This window comes from Heterodontus francisci, chromosome 30 (genome assembly GCF_036365525.1).
Source record: "Heterodontus francisci isolate sHetFra1 chromosome 30, sHetFra1.hap1, whole genome shotgun sequence".
Classification (NCBI taxonomy): Eukaryota; Metazoa; Chordata; class Chondrichthyes; order Heterodontiformes; family Heterodontidae; genus Heterodontus; species Heterodontus francisci.
The window spans coordinates 13,211,813-13,233,956 of record NC_090400.1 but is presented as its reverse complement, the minus strand read 5'-3'; positions in this window follow the sequence as shown (position 1 = coordinate 13,233,956).

The following is a 22,144-nucleotide window of genomic DNA, read 5'->3' as shown; positions in this document are numbered from 1 at the left end:
TAATGACCTAGAAATGGATTTGAGCCTGAATTCAGATGTGAACTCAATGGATGTAGCAACTGCTGTGTCAAAACTGCTGAGCAAGAGGACCACGCAAAATTGGTCAGTTTGAGCCATCAGGGTGCAACTGGCATGCTGGGGTGCTTGTTATATCGATGTGGCAGTCACAACAGGAATGAAAATCAGCTGGTGGGATCACTGACACCAGGTCTGCACTGAGTTCGGTGTTGGGAAGCAGATCACTGGGAAGGGAGTGGGGTGAGAAGTTGGGTAATGTCCACAATAAGGAATCTGAACATGGCAGTGCGAAGGAACGGACTTTATGAGCCTTAGAACCATTCTTATTTCATGTTGGAATATACGACTGAGGCCTTGCCATTGATAATGTTTGTACTTTGGGGATACACTGACTTTTATTGTTCCCACCTCTGATATGGTGTACTTGAAGAAGCCTTATCCATCAGGTCAGAACTGGGCAGGTTTGAGTCTGATGCCCGATTTACACCCCACCCAATTTTACACTCCTTTTTTAATATCGGATGGGATGTAAATTGAAGGTTAGACCCGAACACATTTCATTCTTGCCTGGTGGGTTAGGGTAAAATTGAGAGTATACTGCCTGAATGTTTTTCTTTTATGCTATTGGGTATGTAACAACATAAACAGGGATAGATTAAACACTATCCTGCATGAGCATGTGTTTAGACCATTGTGCCTTTCTGATTGATCCATTTTGTGATGCCTGTCTTTGCTAAACCTGAACTCTAACAGAAAGGTGCACTTGATTCAGAGACAAATTGGGATATTGACACTTCTCCTGGGTTCTGCTGATCTCAGCTAAAGTGATCTATAGTAGGATGAAGCAATTCTGCCCTTTCGCACACAGTTCAAACCTATCTCTTCCTATGCGTTCAAGGAACAGCAATGAAGGTGTTCACGATGGTGTCCACAGGCTAAACTCTGTGGCTGAGGCTGAGGCTGAGGAGAGAATCCAGCATTTGCTTCTCCTTTCAAATGGTTCTAGTTTCTATTTTAGGAAAATTACAGATACCTAGGAGTGTGTTACAGCAAGTGATATCTGGGAGTACAAGAGGTTCATTTGACATAGTTGTCATATGATAGCTGAATTATCCCAGCACCTGGTACAATATTGTTTCATTATTAGGAAGCTATGAACCTTTATTTGGGAATTTAATATCGCTTTATGTACTGTCTCCTTTATATTTATTGTTGAACATAGACACCATTTAAACTCTAAGACTCAGGTATGCCTACAGGACGCTTATGGGATAGACTCAGTCTAGGCCCCATCAATCATTTGGAAACCATCACAGAAAATGAAAGGTCAAACAGTGCAATCTTCAGAGACAAAGCAGTAAGTTCTGGAAACACTCAGCAGGTCAGTCAGCATCTGGCGAGAGCAGACAGGTTCATGTTTCATGCGTAACCTTTATCAGATCTGGAAGCATTACAGGTGGATTGAACAAAGGGACAGGAAAAACACATGCACACATTTACACACACATACAGACATGCGCACATACACAGGAAGTAGAATGACTTGAAGTTCTTAAAAAGGAAAACAGGAAATAGTTCAATGGCTGAAGTGATATTAAAATGAAATAATTGGAAGAAGCATAATAAAAGAAATTAAAGACAGTGAAGAGACTGAAGGAATTTATTTTTCATTCGTTCATGGGATGTGAGTGTCGCTGACAAGGCCAGCATTTGTTGCCCATCCCTAATTGCAGTTGAAAAGATGGTGATGAACCGCCTTCTTGAACTGCTGCAGTCCATGTAGTGTAGATATATCCACTGTGCTATTAGGAAGAGAGATCCAAAATTTTGACCCAGCGACAATGAAGGAACAGCACAAGAACACAATAAATAGGAGCAGAAGTAGACCATATGGCCCATCGAGTCTGCTCCACCATTCAATACAATCGTGGCTGATCTTAGTCTTCAACTCCACTTTCCCGCTCTCCTTGCCATATCCCTGATTTCCTGAGAGCCCAAAAGTCTTTCTATCCTATCTTTAAATTTATTTAACGACGGAGCATCTACAACCCTCTGGGGTAGAGAATTCCAAAGATTCACAACCCTTTGAGTGAAGTAATTTCTCCTCATCTCAGTCCTAAATGATCAGCCCCTTATCTGGAGACTGTGCCCCCATGTTTTATATTCCCCGACCAGTGGAAACAATCTCTCAGTGTCTACCCTATCAAGCTCCTTCAGAATTTTGTATGTTTCAGTTAGATTGCCTCTCATTCTTCTAAACTCCAGAGAGTGTAGGCGCAATTTACTCAGCCTCTCATCATAGGATAACCCCCTCATACCAGGGACCAATTTAGTGGACCTTCGCTCTACTGCTGCAATGCAAGTATATCCTTTCTCAAATGTGGAGTCCAAAACTGCACACAGTACTCCAGATGTGGTCTCACCAAAACCCTGTACAATTGTAGCAAGACTTCTTTATTCCTGTACTCCAATCCCCTTGCAATAAAGGCCAACATGTCATTTGCCTTCCTAATTTCCTTCATCCTAACTTTCTGCGTTCCTTGTATGAGCACACCCAAGTCTCTTTGAAAATCAGCACTTACAAGTTTCACACCTATTTAAAAAATATTCTGCTTTTCTGTTCTTATGACCAAAGCTAATAACTTCACATTTCCCTACATTGTACCCCATCTGCCATCTTGTTGCCCACTCACTTGATCTATCTATATCTCCTTGCAGCCTCTCTGTGTCCTCCCCAAGCTTACCTTCCCACCCACCTTTTTATCATCAGCAAAGTTAGATCTATTACTCTCTGTCTCTTTATTTAAGTTATTAATATAGATTGTAAATAGCTGAGGCCCCAGCACTGATCCTTGCGGCAGTCCACTATTCACTGCCTGCAAACTTGAAAATGCCCTGTTTATGCCCACGCTTTGTTTCCTGTCCATTTAGCAATCCTGTATCCATGCTCATATATTACTCCCAACTCCATGAGCCGTTGCCTTGCCGATTAATCTTTTGTGTGGCACCTTATCGAAGGCCTTTTGGAAATCCAGGTATCCTACATCTACTGGTTCCCCTTTATCTACCCTACTAGTTACATCCTCAAAAAACTCTCATAAATTTGTCAAACTGGATTTCCCTTTAGTAAGACCATGTTGACTTGTTCTAATCATACTATGCTTTACAAAGTGCGTTGTTATGACTTCCTTAATAATAGATTCCGGCATTTTCCTAATGATTGATGATACACTAACTGGCCTGTAGTTCACTTTTCTCTCTCTCCCTCCTTTCTTGAAAAGTGGTGTAACATTTGCCAACTTCCAATCTGATGGGACCATTCCTGAATCTAAGGGAGTGGAGAGTATTCCATTCCTGACTTGTGCCTTGTCAAGGTGGTCAGGCTTTGAGGAGTCAGGTGTTGAGTTACCTGCCACAGAAATCCCAACCTCTGAACTGCTCTTGTAGCCACAGCATTTATATGGCTGTTTCAGTTAATGATCAATGTTAACCCCAAGGATGTTGATGGTTGGGGATTCAACTATGGTAATACCTTTGAGCATTAAGGGAAAATGGTTAGACTCTCACTTGTTGGAGACGGTCATTGCCTGGCACTTGTGTGTCGAGAATGTTACTTGCCACTTATCAGCCCAAGCCTGAATGTTGTCCAGGTCTTGCTGCATGTGGGCAGGGGCTGCTTCAGTATCTGAGGAGTTGTGAATGGTGCTGAACACTGTGCAATCATCAGCAAATAGCCCCATTTCTGACCTTATGATGGAGGGAAGGTCATTGATGACGCAGCTGAAGATGGTTGGGTCGAGGGCACTTACTGAGGAGCTCCTGTGAGAATGTGTGAATAGTTGAAGTAGTGGGAATGAGGCAGTTCAGAAAGGAAAACAGGAGGTGCTGGCAAAGTGGTATAGAATACAGACATCGGAGAAGAAAAATGAAGGCCAACACCAACAAGAATAATTTTAATCTATATAGCACCTTTAACATAGTAAAATATCCTAAGGTGCAGACTGCACTGCCAGCCCAGTGTTCTGATGAAGGTCCCACCCCCATCCCAAGCAGCAATCCATCTCTCTACACCCTAGAAATGCTGACACACCAATCCCACGTCACCAGCATCTCCTAGTATGAAAAAGGTGGGAGCTCATTAAGGACACAAGTTATTAAAGTTTGCATTAAGGCAGTATCATATCAGACCTATTAGAAACTTGTGGTATTGTCTCTTCAGCTTGCACTGAGTTTTATTGGACCAGCATTGAAGGCCAAAAATGGAGAGTTCAGAGCGGGAGGGGCATTAAAGTGACACCAGTAGTTCATCCTCGAGTTAACTCAGAATACTCTTTTGAAGCACAATCCAAATTTGGAAGGACAAATTTATAATTATCTTGCTGGCTTCTTTCTGGAGTTTAACTGGACATAAAAATGAAAATTTCAGAAATCCATTATATTTCTAATAAAACCATGGCAACACTTCTTGCCAACAAAAGTTTTCTATTTATTGACGGTCCATTGCCTGTGACATAATAGAGGTATATGAAATTATGAGAGGCATAGATAGGGTAGATAGCCAGAGTCAGTTTCCCATGGTAGGGGTGACTAAAACTAGAGGGCATAGATTTAAGGTGAGAGAGAGGAGGTTTAAAGGGGATCAAAGGGGTAGATTTTTCACACAAAGAATAGTGGGTATCTGGAATGAGCTGCCTGAGGAGGTGGTGGAGGCAGGAACAGTAGCAACATTTAAGAGGCATCTGGACAGGTACATGAATGAGCAAGGCATAGAGGGATATGGAATTAATGCAGGCAGGTGGGATTAGTATAGATAGGCATTATGGTCGGCATGGACGCAGTGGGCCGAAGGGCCTGTTTCTATGTTGTACGACTCTATGACATTGCTGCCCTGTGTAGATGTTTCAAGGGCCAATCCATCAAATGTATCCTTCTTGGATCCTTATGACAATATAATGATTGCAGCTCACAGAAGTTATTTGATACTTTTCATTCTCAGAAGCATAAACGGTTTTGCAGAGGCTTCTGTCTTTCCACTCCAATCTCATCCCAGCTTTATCAGGATGTGGAATTGGGAATAGGTCCATTTTCCAGCACAAGTATGAACTCTGACTGATTCTTCCCCAGCCAAGTGGCACTGGATTTATTTACAACTCATCAACAGCTACCTCGGCTGTGATCAGCTTACTCCGCACAGCTAGTGGTTAAGCGCAGGACCTTTCAAGTCTGTACGTCTTAAACAAGGGGGGAATGTAGTAATAAGGCCTTCCAGAAAATAATTGATAAAAGGGTGCAGAGAAATTGGTTTGAACACTAGGGTCTGTTAATAAAGAGATGGCTCACAAGAAGATAGAAGAGGGAAGAGCTAAACAGATGCTTCCCAAATTGTAGGCAGCAGCTTATGGGCTGCCCCAGGAATTGGTGCTGGGATCACGTTTGCTCTTTACATATATTAAAAATCTGAATTTAGATATAAAGGGATGGCTATCAAAGCTTTCTGATACCAATGGGGAAAGTAGGAAATTACCAGAAAGAATACAGAGGAATAAATCACTTAAATAGGGTTGGGTGATGGGCGGGAAGTGGCAGGTGCAGTTTAGCATAGTAATGTGACAATAAAGATTCTAAATATACCTTAATGATAAATTATTCCAAATGAATGGGGGAAAAAAGAGATCCAGGTACACAAATGCACAGTGGCACAGTGGTTAGCACCGCAGCCTCACAGCTCCAGGGACCCGGGTTCGATTCTGGGTACTGCCTGTGCGGAGTTTGCAAGTTCTCCCTGTGACTGCGTGGGTTTTCGCCGGGTGCTCCGGTTTCCTCCCACAGCCAAAGACTTGCAGGTGATGGGGCAATTTACAACGGCCAATTTACCTGAGTGTAGGTAGGTGGTAGGGAATATGGGATTACTGTAGGGTTAGTATAAATGGGTGGTTGTTGGTCAGCACAGACTCGGTGGGCCGAAGGGCCTGTTTCAGTGCTGTATTTTAAAATAAAATAAAAATACATCCTTGAGCATGACTGAACAGTAAAAAAGCCATTAAAAGGCAAATGAAAATCTGGGGTTTCTATCAACAGATATTAAACACAAAAGCAAAAAAATCATTATGACTCTGGTTATGTCACATCTGGAATGAATGGAATTTTGAATTGCTCACTAAAGAAGGGATGTAATAGCCCAAGAGAAAGTGCCACAAAGATTTACCAGGATGATATGACGCAACTGAGAATATTTGGGGGGGGGGGGGGTGGTTAGAGTTCAAAATGCTAGAAGTTAGAAGCAAAATAAACATAGATCGATTTATTTCCATTGGTCAAGTAAATTGAAGACATGAGGTCATGATATCAGATAAGCACTGACTATATAAAGGGCAAGATCAGAAGAAAGTTCTTCAGAGTTATCAAAATGTGGTCTATTGTGCCACAAGTGGTGGTCGATATTAAATCAAGCAGCATTCAGAAGATTATAAAAAAGCACGGGGGATCGCAGGAAATTGAGACTGTACAATCAGAAGAGCCTTCATGCAGCACAAGCAAGAAGAGGTGAATATCACTTCCTGTGTTAAAGTTAATTTGGAGGCAAATTTCTTTCATTCATCCACCATAACTTCAAAGAGCTATAGAAACCACAAAAACAAGGTGTTAGCGCTTATTCCATCTTCCCAAAGTTTTAGCAGCCTCTCAACCAAAGTTATGGAAGGCCAGCGGGAGAATCCCCGTAAACCCTCTCCCCACCCCCCACAAGCCACCCCACCTTGCCTATATATCAGATCAAGGATAATCCAATGGGGCACTTTGCTGAAACTTTCTAATGTTACACTACAGAAAGCAGAATTACCTAAACATACAAAGCATCTTCTCAATGTTTACTATCTCTGGGTTAATTTTTAAACTTGAAAATTTGTTCAATAACATGATTTAAGTACAAAAATGGTTGTGCAGTTCTGTAAAGAGCTAACGCAGTGCTCTTTCAGACTCGAATAGCATTTTCAATGACTATTTTAATGGAAAGCCCAGAAACTGTGAGGATATGCAAACATTTCCTTGCCTGTCGGACCAATATTATGTTGTTAAGCTGTCAAGATTTTTCTCAGCCTAATCGAAACCTGTAATTTAGGCCAATGCAGCAATCTCACTTTGATTGACGACATTTGACAGCACAGAATGTTTTAAGAGTTTCAAAAGGAAGAGCTGATTAAGTTTATTGGTGAAGGGAATTTGAAAGTGACAGAAAACACTTCAGGTATGAGGATGATTTATAAGTGAGATATAAGATTTACATGTGTTGAACTGGTGCTGGACACGATGAAGATTCTGCAAAATTGCAACACTTACATGCCTTTGAACATAGGAACAGGAGTAAGCTATTTAGTCCCGTGAGCCTGTTCTGCCATTGAATGAGATCAGGGCTGATCTGTGACCTAACTCCATATACCTGCCTTTGCCTGATATCCCTTAATACCTTTGGTTACCAAAAATTTGTCAACACAGTTTAAAATTAACTGTTGATCTAGCATCAGTTGCTGTTTCGGAAGAGAGTTCCAACATATTGTGTGATTGCTTTTAAGAGTGAGCTCCCGTTAAGATCTTAGTATGCTAATAAGCTGAGTACCAGGATGTAGTCATGTGACTACATGCTAGTCGCACTCTGTAACAGGAACACCAAGAGGTAAGTCCTGTAAATAGATAGCTCTGTGCTGTATATAAGTTAACTGTTTAATAAGCCTATTTGACATCTTCAATCAACTGAACTCCACGCATCTCATTTATGTTGCATCAGACAATATAAAAAGCTTCTCATTACATGGTGGCAGCTGTGGTGAGAAGACAAAATCCAAGATTGAAGACCACAGGAAAACAGCACTAAAACTGCCTACAGCTAAAAAATAGTTAAAAGAAACACTGGCCCAGTGTAATGAAGAAAAAGAAACTCACCTGCAGCTGTAGAAGACAGAGCTCAGTGACCAGCTAAAAAATCATTCACTGTGAGTGGGTAAGTCATTTAACCCCAGTTTAAAAAAAACAAAGCGATTCCTGACAACGCAGCCGGCCACTGACGTCATCAGGCTGCGCCAAGGTGCGTACATGCGCAGACGGTCTCCTGCTCTCTGCGCATGCGCTACGTTCCGACGTTCCAGGACTGTTAGCGCATGCTCCGATGACGTCAACGTGTGACGTGTGCATCTTCGGGCAATGCGCCTGGTCGGCCACTGTGCATGCGCTTTAAGCAATGCAACGCTAACGGGTATTCACCCATGCGTCAAGCTCCGCTTCCCCCCCACCCCCCTCACTGCTCTCTTCCGGTCGCTCCGCTCTTTCGGCCGCTCCGCTCCCCACCACCCCCACCCACCTCGCTGCTCTCTCCAGACGCTCTGCTCTTTACAGCCGCTCTGCTCCCCCCAGCCCGCTCCGCTCCACCCCCCTCCCGTCCCCGTCTCACACTGCTCCCCCCCCCCGTCCTGCTCCGCTCCGCTTCCCCCCCCCGTCCCCGGCCAGCTCCGCTCACCACCACCCCCCTCCGTTCCCAGCCCGCTCGATCTCTCCCTCCTGCCATTGTGTGCTGCCATGTGTTTAGGTTAGGTTGCCTCCGTGTGATTATTTGAGCAGTGCCATCTTTAGTCCTGGCAGCTGCCTGAAGTCGCAGACCGTGATGTTTTAGTGGCACATGCTGCATTTGCGCATGTGCCACTGCAGCGCCACTTAGTGGTAGCATTGTCCACAAACACAGCCTTAAAAAAAAAATTTGAGGTGCTTGCAAAGTTGATTTTTTTCTTTTACTGAGCCTTTTAAAAACAAACCGGGAAAACCCAATCCCTCCCTCAGGCTTATCAATTGTTTTCAAAGGCTCCCCCATGCTGATCAGCTCATTACAGGAGGTGTCCGACAGCAAAAAGCATGGGAATCCTTCATTCACGCAGCTCGCAGCTAGAGCAATAAAAAGAAACCATTAAATCACTCGAAAGCAAAGAGCTTTCTTTCACTCAGCCAGCGTTTCAAAACAAATCTCATAAAACCACCCAACCATGAAGAATTGCCAATTGAATGGCTGCATAAACAAACTGTAGCAAAGAAAAAAAGCACTTGAAACACCTATTGCACAACTGTATGAACAAGCAGACTAGAGTGCTGGAAGCTAGATCAACAGAAAGCACTTACAAACACCTGCTCCTGTCAATCAAAGCAGCCAAGTGAGTTTCTTAAAGGGAAGACAGTACAGACTCACACAACCAGGTCTTAAAGCAAGTATTAAAGCAAACGAACAGCAGGAACATGGATACTAATTTTCCCAGCATGAACTGGAAAACCTTGGATATCCTATCCGAGTTCAAACTGTTCCAACAAAGAATGCAGTTATGCTTTTCAGGCCAAGTAATTGCAGAACCACAAAAACAGGCAGTAAAAATGATAGTGATTGGAAATGAGGCATTGCACAGAATGGATTATCTGAAGAGGACCAGAAAGATCCCACAAAGATATGGAAAGTGTTAGAAGATCAACTCAGATTAAGAGTGAATTTTAGAATTCACCACCTAGAATTGATGTCCTACAGGCAACAGCCACAGGAATCAATAGACCAGTTTGTCAGTAGATGCTGAAGTAAGAGCAGCATATGTGATTTCTCAGAAGCTGAGCTGTCAGACTGAATAATGGAGTTGGTGTTTGTATCAATATCCATTGAAGCATTTTAGAAGGGCCTCTTGGGGAGAAAGAAAGGTCACAGCATCGGTGCACTGCTGGAAGATGGCAGGAAGTATGAAGCCATTGTAGCTGGATGACAGCACCTGCAAGCACTAGGTGCAACCAACAGTATCGGCACCATAACCAGGTCGAAAAGAGCAAGCAAGCTGTGTGGTAAGCGCAGTCTGTCCCACTCACGGAAAAAATGCCTCGCATTTCGAGACCTGTGAAAAGTGTGCAGTGCAAAAGGACACTGGGCCCACCTATGCAAAAATTCTGGCTCCAATGGGGCAGCCAACAGCCATGGTAGGACTTGAGCCAACTGAAAACAGGCGCAGCAACATGTCAACTGCAGCAAGGAAAGCAGCAAAGACCTGTGTAAACACAAGCCGATACATGAGGTCCACAGCGAAGCAGACCTGAGACAAGATCGCCAAGTTATCTGCATATAACGGATTACCCATTCCTTGCAGTGGCACATTAATAATTCAATGCAGATGCGGCAAGTTGGCATGGAAACCACAAACATTCTACCTAGTAGATACGAGCGGACCAGCAGTGGCAGAACTACCAGCGTGTAAGGACCTCAACATCATAACCATCCACGAGAGCATTGCCAAGGGGAAATCTCCAAGGACTGGAACCCGCTCACAGACTCTGGCCAGCATCAAATTGTGCAGTCTGGAAACCCAGCAACAGCACAACTATGCTGCACCTTCACTTCTGCTCTTTAGCGAACCGCCAACACCACAACGAGCCAGAATGGACAGGTATCTCCATGAGACCAAGTACTCTTCCCACAACAAGTCCTCAGCCTCGGGCCCCAAGCCTTCAGATGTGGAGGATGAGGAGAGGCGAAGGACATGCAATGTCCTGAGAGGCAGAGGAGGAATGAGTTGAAGCATTGTCTGTTTGATCTTCGAGATGAGGCGCCAGAGATTTCCAAGAATGACAAGGCCTCAAAAGTGGGCATTTTGAGAAAAGCAACAGAGTATGTTCACGGGCTGAAGGCAGAGCAACAGTAACTGAATGCAAAGAGGGAGAAACTTCAGAAATAACAGCAACAGATGAGACACAAATTCCCCGAGCAAGAGTTGTCAAACCACTGAGACAATATATGGAGCTTTGAGCCTCTATATTTGTAAAGTTCACAATCTCCTCAATGTGTTTGCACACAAGTGTTTCAGGAGGTTTAGGTCCTGTCGTGTCAGATGGTTGCACACTGCTGGAACAAGACCTAGTGGCCACACTTTACCAGTAGCTGGCAAAGTCACCACGTCCCTCAACTTAATTTTGCCTCTGGATCCTTCCAGGGCTCTGCCAGAGACATTTGCAGGATCTCACAATCGCCAGCCCATATATGCATATGACTGATGGCTTTTTAGTCAGGGCCATCGCTTATATCAACTTTGTCACCGATGATGCCTGTCAGAGTGAGCGGGAGCTTGCGTTTGCGGCTCTGGCTGGCTTCCCACAGGTGCAGGGCATCATTGAGTACCCACATGTAGCAATTACGGCACTCCCAAACCACCTAAGAGTATTCATCAACCACAAGGGATTCGACTCTGTCAATGTGCAGCTGATGTGCCCCACAAAAAGATCCTTATGCAGGCGTGCACAAGATTCCCAAGCAGTTGCCATAATGCTTTTGTCCTGTGGCAGTCCACCCTCGCTAATCTCTTCACACAGAATTTCTGGCTGGCTGCTCAGAAACAAGGAAAGACCACTTAAAAAGTGGCTGATGACACTTCTCAGAAACTGAGGAGTGAGGCCCAGGACTGATAACGATGAATGTCATATCACCACTGGATGTGCCATTGACCAAGCCACCAGTATGTTGAAGATGTGCTTCAGGTACCTGAACAGATGTGGAGGCCCCAGTATGCACCAACCAGGGTCTCCAAAATGATCATGGTGTACTGCATACTGCACGACATAGCAGCAAAGTTTGAACATGCAGGAGGAACAAGGTGCTGAGCACACAGCCTCTTTCAAGGATTCAGAAGAAGATGAGGAGGCAGTAAGGTGATATGGGCAATGCATCACCAGTGGTGCACAATGTTGCCTGGGATGCCCTCATTATTGCAAGTTTCACTTAGGTTCCAAGAGTGCATCCATCCAGGCATTACATTCAAAAGCCTCTTCTCATCCCACTCCTCCCCACTAAATACAAAACTCTCCTGCAAATAAGCAAGCATCCCTTTCACAGCCCCCTATTGCTCAGTGTCAATTGATGTCTTCCCATTAAAAATAAAACAACTGAAAAGGCCACTTGCCAGCCAGTAACCAAGAATGAACAAGTTAGGAAAGTGGTGCAAAAGAATAATATTTGTGCTTCAAATAAACAACAGAAACTTAACATTATAACATTGTGTAATCAGCCATGTGCATACACTTGTGCAACTACAAATCTTTATGCTTCCATGTCCTGGTGCTTCTACATGCTACAACCCCTATGACTTCAGCAGAGGTAGATCAAGGCAGGCTGCTCAGATCCCTGCTCTGACTACTGAGATGCTCTCGGCTGACATCCTCTGGCTTTTGGAGCTAGTGAGGGCCCCACCAAAGACTGCCCCACCTGCACCTGTGCAGGGGCAGACTTGGCCGTTGGGACAGAAGACATGTGACATACTAACTGAGGGTGTAGAGGGTCCAACCAATGAGAAGTGGAAGAACTTTGAGCAGAGTCCCTGTAGTGTTTGATTGATCTGGGTTTGATAGTATTCATCTGTCCATTGATTAGTGTTCACTGTGCTTGATTGCCTCAGCCTCTGGGTGGAGCTGAAGAGTTGAAACTGAAATTAAAAACAGCCAGAGCTAAAATGTTCTACAGAAAAACACAGACTGTTCTGAAGAAGACATTGTATTGAGATCTAGCTAGAGTTGAGATACTTTAAAGCGATATACATAAACCAGTTGGTGATTTAATACAAATGTGATAATCTGCAATGCTTAGAGATAAATCAGATATATTTAAGCTATCCAACAACTCGATGTAAACATAACAAAAGTGTGGCTGCGAGGATGATTCAACAAAATTTTATGTTATCCGCTCCAGAACCATTTCTTTCAACGCCAGGAAATCCTCCCTTGTGCTGGGAGCAATGGATTTTGGGGTTGAAGACCTACCTGCTTGCTACAGGGACAGACAGCCCACATTTGACAGCGAACTGTAAGAAAGCGATACTTGTACATTGTCTGGGAGCAGAAGACCAGCAGATATTCGTGCAGCTCACAGCAGATACATCGACGTTCGATACGGCGGTAAGTGCTCTCAAAAAATACTTCGGACCAAAGAAAAGTGTGATGATAGACCGATACACATTCCACCAGAGATCCCAGGGACATGGTGAGCCCCATTAAACAATACGTGACAGCTTTGCAGCAATTGGTATCTACATGTAAATTTGGCACACTAACCAACGAGCTAATTCGTGAAAAGACTTCAATTCCACAAATTAGGGAACATCTCCTCATGAAGGATGATGATTTAACCTGGAAAAAACCATAACATTAGCAGTCCAGATCGAATCTGCCATGTTAGATTCAAAGAGGTTACACAGACATGCACCCTGAGACTCAAAGTTGCAGACACAGCTTGCCCAACCATCTTTAGTGCAAGGGTTAAGGACAAGAAGACCTCAGTAACCTCTTCAAAATGTACCTCATCACGGTCAGTGACCTTCAAAACTGTGCCCAAATTGTGCAAATGCTCATTGAGCCACAATGCCATGTCCAGCTCGAGGGAAAAAGTGTAACTCACGTTTAAATTGGAACCATTTTGCAAAGATGTGCAGGTCTTCGAAGAAAAAGACTTCATTGGTTTGACATGTGGGAGAATCTCTTCCTGAGAGTGAGGTACAACATGTATTTACCATCACACCAAGTAAGCATCAAGTCACTTTAAGGAGTGCTCAGTCGAGATCGCAGGCATCTCAGTGTCACTTCTTACTGATGTTGGCCTGAAAGTATCTATTTTGAGTGACAAACTCCATCATCGGTATTTTCCACAATTCTCTCTCACTCCTGCAACTGAAACTCTTCAAGCTTATGATGACAATATCATTCCAGTTTCTGAGATGATCACACTTCCAATACACTGCAAAATGTCACCCTAGACAGGTTCATTTTCTATGTAGCTTTATGGGGGTAAACCTTTTCGATAGGCTTAGATTCAAGCATTAATGGGATTGATAATGCAGATTAAACGTGTCAGTATCCTTCCTTATTTACTGGATTTGTGGAGATCAAAGGGTACTGCCGTGCTCCTCGCATTGACGCATCAATTTGACCAGTTTCAGAAAATTTGAGACAGTTGCCATTTGCAATCCACGCTGAAGTGTCACAGGAGCTGAAATGACTGGAAGCAGATGGTATCATTGTGCGAATCGACTCATTGCCATGGATATCAAATCTAGTCATTGCTCGACAAAAAAAATGAAGTTAGGCTATGCATTGACCTAAAGGCAGTCAACAAAGCTATCAAAGCAGACAAGTATCCACTTCCTACAATTCAAGAACTGTCAGCATCATGACTCCACAGTCTTCACAAAGCTTGATATGTGACGGACTAATCTTCAGATACCTCTAGCAGAATAAAGCCGATATCTTACAGCTTTTGTTACTTATGAAGGTGAGTTTCAGTACCACAGAATTCCCTCTGGACTAAGTTCAGCACCTAGTGCATTCCAGAAGATTGTTTCTTCACTCTTAGATGTTGAGGGACTGCTCAATCTACTTGATGATGTCATTTTCGATGAAAGGGACAAAACTGAACATGATCAACGATTATCATCACTGCTCACTCGACTCGCAAAACACAATTTGACCCTAAATAAGGACAAAATGCACATTTGCGGCACCGGAGACTGGCTTTCTAGGTAACAGAGTGACATCTGCTGGAGTAAAGCCTACCGACTCTCTGACCAGAAAGACACCAGCTGAACTTATGATAGGTCATTACTTTCGCATGCCACTGACCATTCTTAAGCCATCATTAGCAGTTAATGAGAATGTCAGAGTGAAAGCAGATTAAATCGCAAAGCAACAAGGTAAAACAAAAGCATATCTTGACAGATGTACAGGCGCAAGGGAACCACAATTTAAAGTTGGAGATTGGGTTCGAATTAAACAGTCAAATCACAACCACAATCTTGCTTCATCAGTATCAGGTCCGAAGCAGATTAAACGTTTGCTCTAAACCAATGCTTATCTGTTGGATGACAACAGCAAGTGGAATGAGAGACGTTTGATAGGGAGCAGAGCAGGATATTTTGAGGATAGTGGTTATGAGGATACATTTCCTTTTCCTAAGAGTGATCATCTGCCTCATCAAGCTGATCAAACAGATCCACAACTTCAAATTCGTAAATTGAATCGCAGACTTAAGAGACCTTCCTATTTCAAAAACTATTTCTGTAGAGAAAACAGACAAGTTGAATGCTAAGAAATAACTTGATGTATATATGTTTGTTGTTTAGAATACTTTAATTAAAAATACTGTCTTTAGTTAAAAGGGGGGAGAATGTAGTATTTGATCTGTGTTTGATTGTATTAGTCTGTCCATTGATCAGTGTTCACTGTGCTTGATTGCTTAAGCCTATGGGTGGAGCTGAAGAGTTGAAACTGAAACTAAAAAGAGCTTGAGCTAAAATGTTCTACAAAAAAGCACAGACAGTTCTGAAGAAGACATTTTACTGAGATCTAGTAAGAGCTGAGATACTTTAAAGTTCTGTAAATAAACCACTTGGTGATTTTGGTAATTCTTTGATATCTGTACTGCTTAGAGATAAATCAGATATATTTAATATATCCAACAACTCAGCGTGAATATAACAATCCCCACTTCCATCTCCCTTTTCACCATCATCCCTCTCATGGCCCAACGGCACTTCCCTGCTAGCAATGAACACTTTGCTGCAGATGAGTGGGACGATAAATGGCCAAGGCTAGGGTAACATTCATCCTGTTTAAGGTGGCAGTCAAAGTGTCCAAGCCATTGTTGAAGACCTGCATGCAATTGTGTGATAGCCGGGTTTGATGTTCCATGCAGTTGGCCACTATTTCCATGGAAGAAGACATCATCGTAAAGGCCTGCGACATCATACCACTCATGCATCAGACAGACTCCTCCAATCTTTCTACAGTCATGCATAGTGTGCTTAGAATGCCTGTCAGTACTTTGCACATTCTCTGATGCTACTCCAGAAATATCCTGTTCATCGACAGCCCCCAGAGTTTCAGACCTGCTTCCAGGTGAGCAGAGCTCAGAAAGTCCTGCACCATCTGACACAAACTCCCCACTATCTCTCTAACTAGTCCCAGTGAAGTATGAGTATCTGAGCAGCTGCATGGTCTGCATGAGTCCTGTGATGGTGCATCCTCAGAGGGAGTGAGTTCATCATCATCATGAGTGATCTCAACCACCTCCTGCAGGATGTGTGAAGGCCCTGTCGGAGACCTAAGACATGAATGAATACTGTCAAGGGAAGAATGCTTGAAGTTATCAGTTATGCACATGATAATATTTCAGTCACTGTTGACATCAAGACAACATGACTGAGTGCTGTTTGCTATGTGGCTGCCTGATATTTAATTCTGTCACCAGCTAACTGGCAGGACCCCGTCTCGCCATTTCTGACCATCACGTCGAGACTCCCCTGATCTCCAGTGCCACCTCCTCTGAAGGTCTTGATTGTGAGATCTGTGGAGGGCCATCTCCAGTTCTCTGCCTCTGTTTGGTGTTTTGTGTTCTCTGCTCCTGCAAGGAGGGAAAGAAGAGACCTGTGAGTGAGAGTAGTAGAGTTTGTTCACCTAATGGATGGAGAGCATTTGTTGAGTGTTACTATGAGGAAGAGGTGTGAAATTGCTAATAAGGATAAGTGTGAATGTCAATGATGGATGAACAGATGAAGATGTGAGTAAGTATATAGATAGATGGGTTCACCTGCAAGGTATATTGGTGTGAGGAGTGATGTGCTGGTGTAGGCTTGAAAGGCACGTTGAGGAACTTGGAGTGATATGCACATCAGGATGTAGGTGAATGTGCCATTGCTCTGAACTTTTCATGCCCTGCTTAAGTCATTCAAGTGCTCCCTGCATGAATCCAGTAATGTGGCACCACACTCCTGATGCTGACCTCCTGGGAAACCTCCAGCCATTCTTTGTGCCACCAGCAGGCTTCTCCTTCTCATCACAGAATTGTTACAGTGCAGAAGGAGGCCATTCGGCACCAGGGAACAGTATCTGCCTCTGGGACCTTGCAGCCTCCAGCAGCACATCCAGGGAGGTGTTGTTGAAGTGAGGCGCAATCTTTACCTGTCTCAACTCCATTACAGCAGTGGTGTGTCTCCTCATGGTAACTCTATCCACTTCAACTTGCATGTTTGGAGTGTTCCTTTAAATACTGCACTTTTGATCACGTCATGTGGGCCATCATCATGTCTGCTGAAGCTAATTGGATGGGAATCCTGCAAGTAAAGTGTTAATGAGGTGGCTGAGTTAACAAGCCACTGGCAGATGCACTGCACTCACTTCTGGGTTTCTCATCAGGCCCCCTCCTTCCTCGTCACATCCAGCCCTATGATTCTATTGTTCTCCTGCACTCGTCATGTATTAGTCTTGTGTTAGCTAAAGTCATGCATGAGTCCCATGTTGGGTAAGGGAGTGGATTAGTCTGATGTTCAGATGAACAGAGGTAGATGATCAGCCATGATCTGTTTGAATGGCAGAGCAGGCTCGACAGGCCGAATGGCCTACCCCTGTTTCTATTTCCTATGTTCCTATAATTCATGTATTTATGTATCATGTTAGTAGAATCGCATACTATTTTTATGTTGGGTAGAATTATATATTAGGCTCTTTTTAAAAACAGTCATGCATTAGCCTCATGTTCAAAAAAGTGCGAAGCCTAGACTTGGCAATTACAGGCCAGTCAGTTTAGCATCAGTGGTGGGGAAGCTTTTAAAAACAATAATCTGAGGAAGTTAATAGCCACTTGAACAAACATGGAGTAATAAAAGAGAGCCAGCAAGGATTTGTTGAGGGCAAATCATGTTTGACCAACTTAATTGAGTTTTTTGAAGATGTTGGCCAGGGGCTGTAAGAAACGCAGAACCAGTTACAAACTGCTGGGATTGTTTGACCTGTAGTAACCTGGAGCTCGGACACTGGCCTGTGCTGGTAAAAACCAGTTTGAACTAATTACTTTGTGGGACAAGACAAAGAACAGGACACAGGAAAAGGGCCTTATTTGGACACGGTGTGAGACCGGGGTCTTTGGGCCTGGGCCAATTAAGAGAAGCTGTGAACGAGGTGAGCAAGCTTAAGCCAACCGGAAAGACACAGCTCAGATTTGGAGAGATAAGCAACAGGATAAGAATAGAGCTTTTTGGGCATAGAGCCTGTGAAAACTCTGGAGATCAACCATCATGGAAGCGGAAGACCCTGCGTGAGCGACGCGGCAACGACGTAGAAGAGAGAGAGAGGGCGGTACACCTGGCCAGCGTTAACTCTCCCTTTTTCGGGTAATATCCTTTGTATTCTGTGACTAGGTCAAGGAAAGGTCAGAGGAACCTAGTGGGTGTGCTGCTAGCTAGTTTTGTTATTAACTGTATAACTCAGTGGGAGTTGTATGTTTTTGTCTAACTATGTGTATAAGCCTTATTCTTACATTGTACAACAACGTAAATAAAGTAAATTGATAGTTAAAGAAAGGATTGAGTTCCCCCTCTTTGTACTAAACCAATAACTGTAGCTGTGGATTAAGCTGGTGGGTGGCTTTCTTGAAACCTGCTATCCCAAACACTCAGCCTGAGCCTGAATTAAGAGAACTTCAGTCCCACGTGACAGCCAGGATCAACTGGGTATAGGGAATAAAGGGGACAAGGGGGAGTTGACTCTGCGCCACGGTTTACAAAGAGGTAACAGAAAGGGTGGTTGAGACCAGTGCAGTTGACATTGTGCATATGGACTTTCAAAAGGCGTTTGTTAAAATGTCACATATCAGATGCAACCAACATTACTGTGGGAAGTAAGGGTGGAAAATGCGGAGACACTGGCCATAATCTTCCAATTCTTCTTAGATAAAGGAGTGGTGCCAGAGGACTGGAGAATTGCAAATGTTACACCCTTTTTTTAATAAAGGGTGTAAGGACAAGTCCAGCCCAGGACAGGCTGGGCAGTTTAACCTCAGTAGTGGGCAAGCTTTTAGAAATTATAATCAGGGACAAATTCACAGTCACTTGGACAAGTGTGGATTAATTAAGGAAATCCAAAATGGATTTATTAAAGGCAATTGCATTTAACCTACTTGATTGAGTTTTCTGATGAAGTAATAGAGAGAATTGATGAGGGTAATGTGGTTGATGGGGTGTACATGGACTTCTAAAAGGCTTGTCAGCAAAGGTGAAGCCCTTGGAATGAAAGGGACAGTGGCAGCATGGATACGAATTTAGCTGAGTGACAGGAAACAGAGACTAGTGGTGAACGGTTGCTTTTTGACTGGAGGAAGGTATACGGTGGGGTTCCCCAGGGGTCAGTAGTAGGACCACTGCTTTTCTTGATATATATTAATGACCTAGAGTTGGTTGTGCAAAGCACAGTTTCAAAATTTGCAGATTACACAAAATTTGGAAGTATTGTAAACTGTGAGGATAGTGATAGACTTCAAGAGGACATAGAGAGGCTGGTGGAATGTGCCCTGCCCGTTCCCTTGCTGCCGGCATCCCTTTAAAATTGGCGTCACGATCTCGAGGCAGCGGATCCCAGTGCTGACCTCGGAACGCAATATTCAAATCACGCTTATCTATGTACCCACACTGAGCGGGCTTTGAAAATCTGGCCCTTGTAATCACATGTTCAGTAAAATCCTATGTTGCGTACAGCCATTAATTAGTCTCCTGTTCAGTAGTGTTGTGTATTCATCTCATGTTATGCCAAGTCGTTTATTTAAGGTTATTGGCGAAATAACCAGGAGCGACATGAGAAAAACATTTTTAGACACCAAGTTGTAATGCTGTGGAATGCATTGCCTGAAAGGGTGGTTGAAGCGGACTGAACAATAACTCTCAAAAAATAATTAGATAAATACTTGAAGGGAAATAATTATAGGACTAATCTGGATCTCATTGCCTAAGAGGGTGTTGGAAGTGAAGACAATGAATGATTTCAAAAGGAAATTGGATGGGTACTTGAGGAAAATGAACTTACAGGACTATGGGGACAGAGCGGGGGAATAGGACTGATTCGATTTCTCTACCAAGAGCTGGCATGAACTCGATACGATGAATGGCCTCATTCTGTGCCATAATGACTCTGTGACAATGATGAAAGAACCGGGGAATGGGACTAAAGAGCTGACACAGGCACGGGGAGACAAAGTGGCTCTTCCTATGCTGTTTTGGTCTACAGTTTGATTAGTCTTGTATTTGTATTCGGCAGAGTCAAGTATTAGTCTATAATAGGTGGAGTCATGTATCAGTCTCACGTTTTAGTCTCGTGGTAGGTAAGTTGTGTAGCAGTCTCATGTTGAGTAGAATCATGCATTCGTCTCATGTTCGGTAAAGTCCTATCTTAAGTCTGGAAAAGGTTGTGTATTAGCCTCATGTAAAGTAGGGTTGTAGGTAGAGTGGTGAATCAGTCTCGTGTTCAGTAGAGTTGGGTATTAAAGGTAACTGACAAAGGAAGCAGAGGTGACGGGTAGATATTTTTATTATAATGTGGAATGCACTGCCTGAAAGGGTTGTGGAAACAGTTTCAGTAATAACTTTCAAAAGGGAGTTGGATAAATACCCGAAGGGAAAAATTTACAGGCCCATAGGGAAAGAGCAGGGAGTGGGACTAATTGGAAAGCACTTTCAAAGAGCTAGCATAGGCATGATGGACTGAATGGCTTCAGTCTGCATTGTATCATTCCAGGAAAAGATTGAGGGTAAGGAAATAGTCATATGCTAAATACATGGACAGCATGGAAGAGCATGACAAAGGAGAATTTGAAGAGATTAGAAGAGAAATCAAAAAAAAATTAGGAGGGCAAACAGGAAATATGAAATTAAATTATCAAGGAACATAATGCAAAATAGTAACATACTTTACAGGCTCATAAATAGAAAAAGGAAAGTCGCTATGGGAACAGTGTCATTTAATGATGGACAGTATAAAATCACAGGCAACAATAGAGAAATGGCAGAAATATTAAATAATTACTTTCCTTCAGTGTTTCCCAGGGTAACAGGACAGATGGACATAACATTGGATGATGAGATTAGAAATGAGATCATCGCATTTAAAATAAAAGGTGAAATATTAGATAAACTAATCAAACTTGAAGAGAGGATAAAATGCCTGGTCTCGATGGATTACATCCACAAATTTTATAAGAATCTAGAAACGAGCTAGCAGAGGCATTACTAGGCATTTTGAATAATTCATTTGAAAAAAGGTGTAGTGTCAAAAGACTGGCAGATAACTAATGTTCTACCTGCATTTAAGAAGGAAGATAGAACAGGTCCAGAGAACCACACTACAAGAGAGAATAGGAGAACATCCAGAAAACAAAAATATAACAAATCGTCAGCATGGATTTCAAAATCAAAAGTCTTGCTTGATCAACTTTATTGAATTTTTGAAGAGGTGACAGAGACAGTAGATAGAATTTATCTAGACTTCAAAAGGCCTTCAATAAAGTACCACAATGTAGACTAAACAAATAAGGTGAGAGAATGCAGAGTCGGGGACAGGTAGCAGAATGAATTGCTAGCTGGATGAAAGACAGAAAGCGGAGAGTAGGGGTAAAGGGTAATTATTCAGAGTGACAGAAGGTGGAAAGAGGTGTTCTACAAGGATCAGTGCTGGGACCATTGCTGTTCACAATTTATATTAATAATTTAGACTTTGGAATCAAAAACATAACTTCTAAATTTGCAGATGACACCAAATTGTGGGGTTAGTCAATACTGATGAGGATGGCAACAAAAGACAAGATGTTAGCAAACATGCAGAATGGGCATATAATTGACAAATGGATTTCAACAGAGTTAAATGTGAGGTATTACATTTTGCTAAGAAAAATAAGGAGATTGCATATTAATTAGAAAGTAAGAATCTAAATGGAGTAGAGGAATAAAGGATCCTTGGTCAAATCACACCTGGAGTACTGCATACAATTCTGGTCACAGAGGCAAAGGAGAAGGTGCAAAAAGATTTACAAGGATGATATCAGAACTGTAAGGCTTTACCATCAGGAAAGGATGAACAGGCTGGGCTTCTTTCCTCTTGCAGAGAGAAGGCTGAGGTAAAGGTCTGCAAAGGAAACCCGACCCGAGCCCAAATGCCGGACCCGGAAGTCTGACCCGACCCGTCGGGGTCAGGTCGGGTAGCAGACCTTTAGCCATGTACTGATGTAAAGGCCTGCTACCCGATCTGACCCCAAAGGGACCCGACGACATGT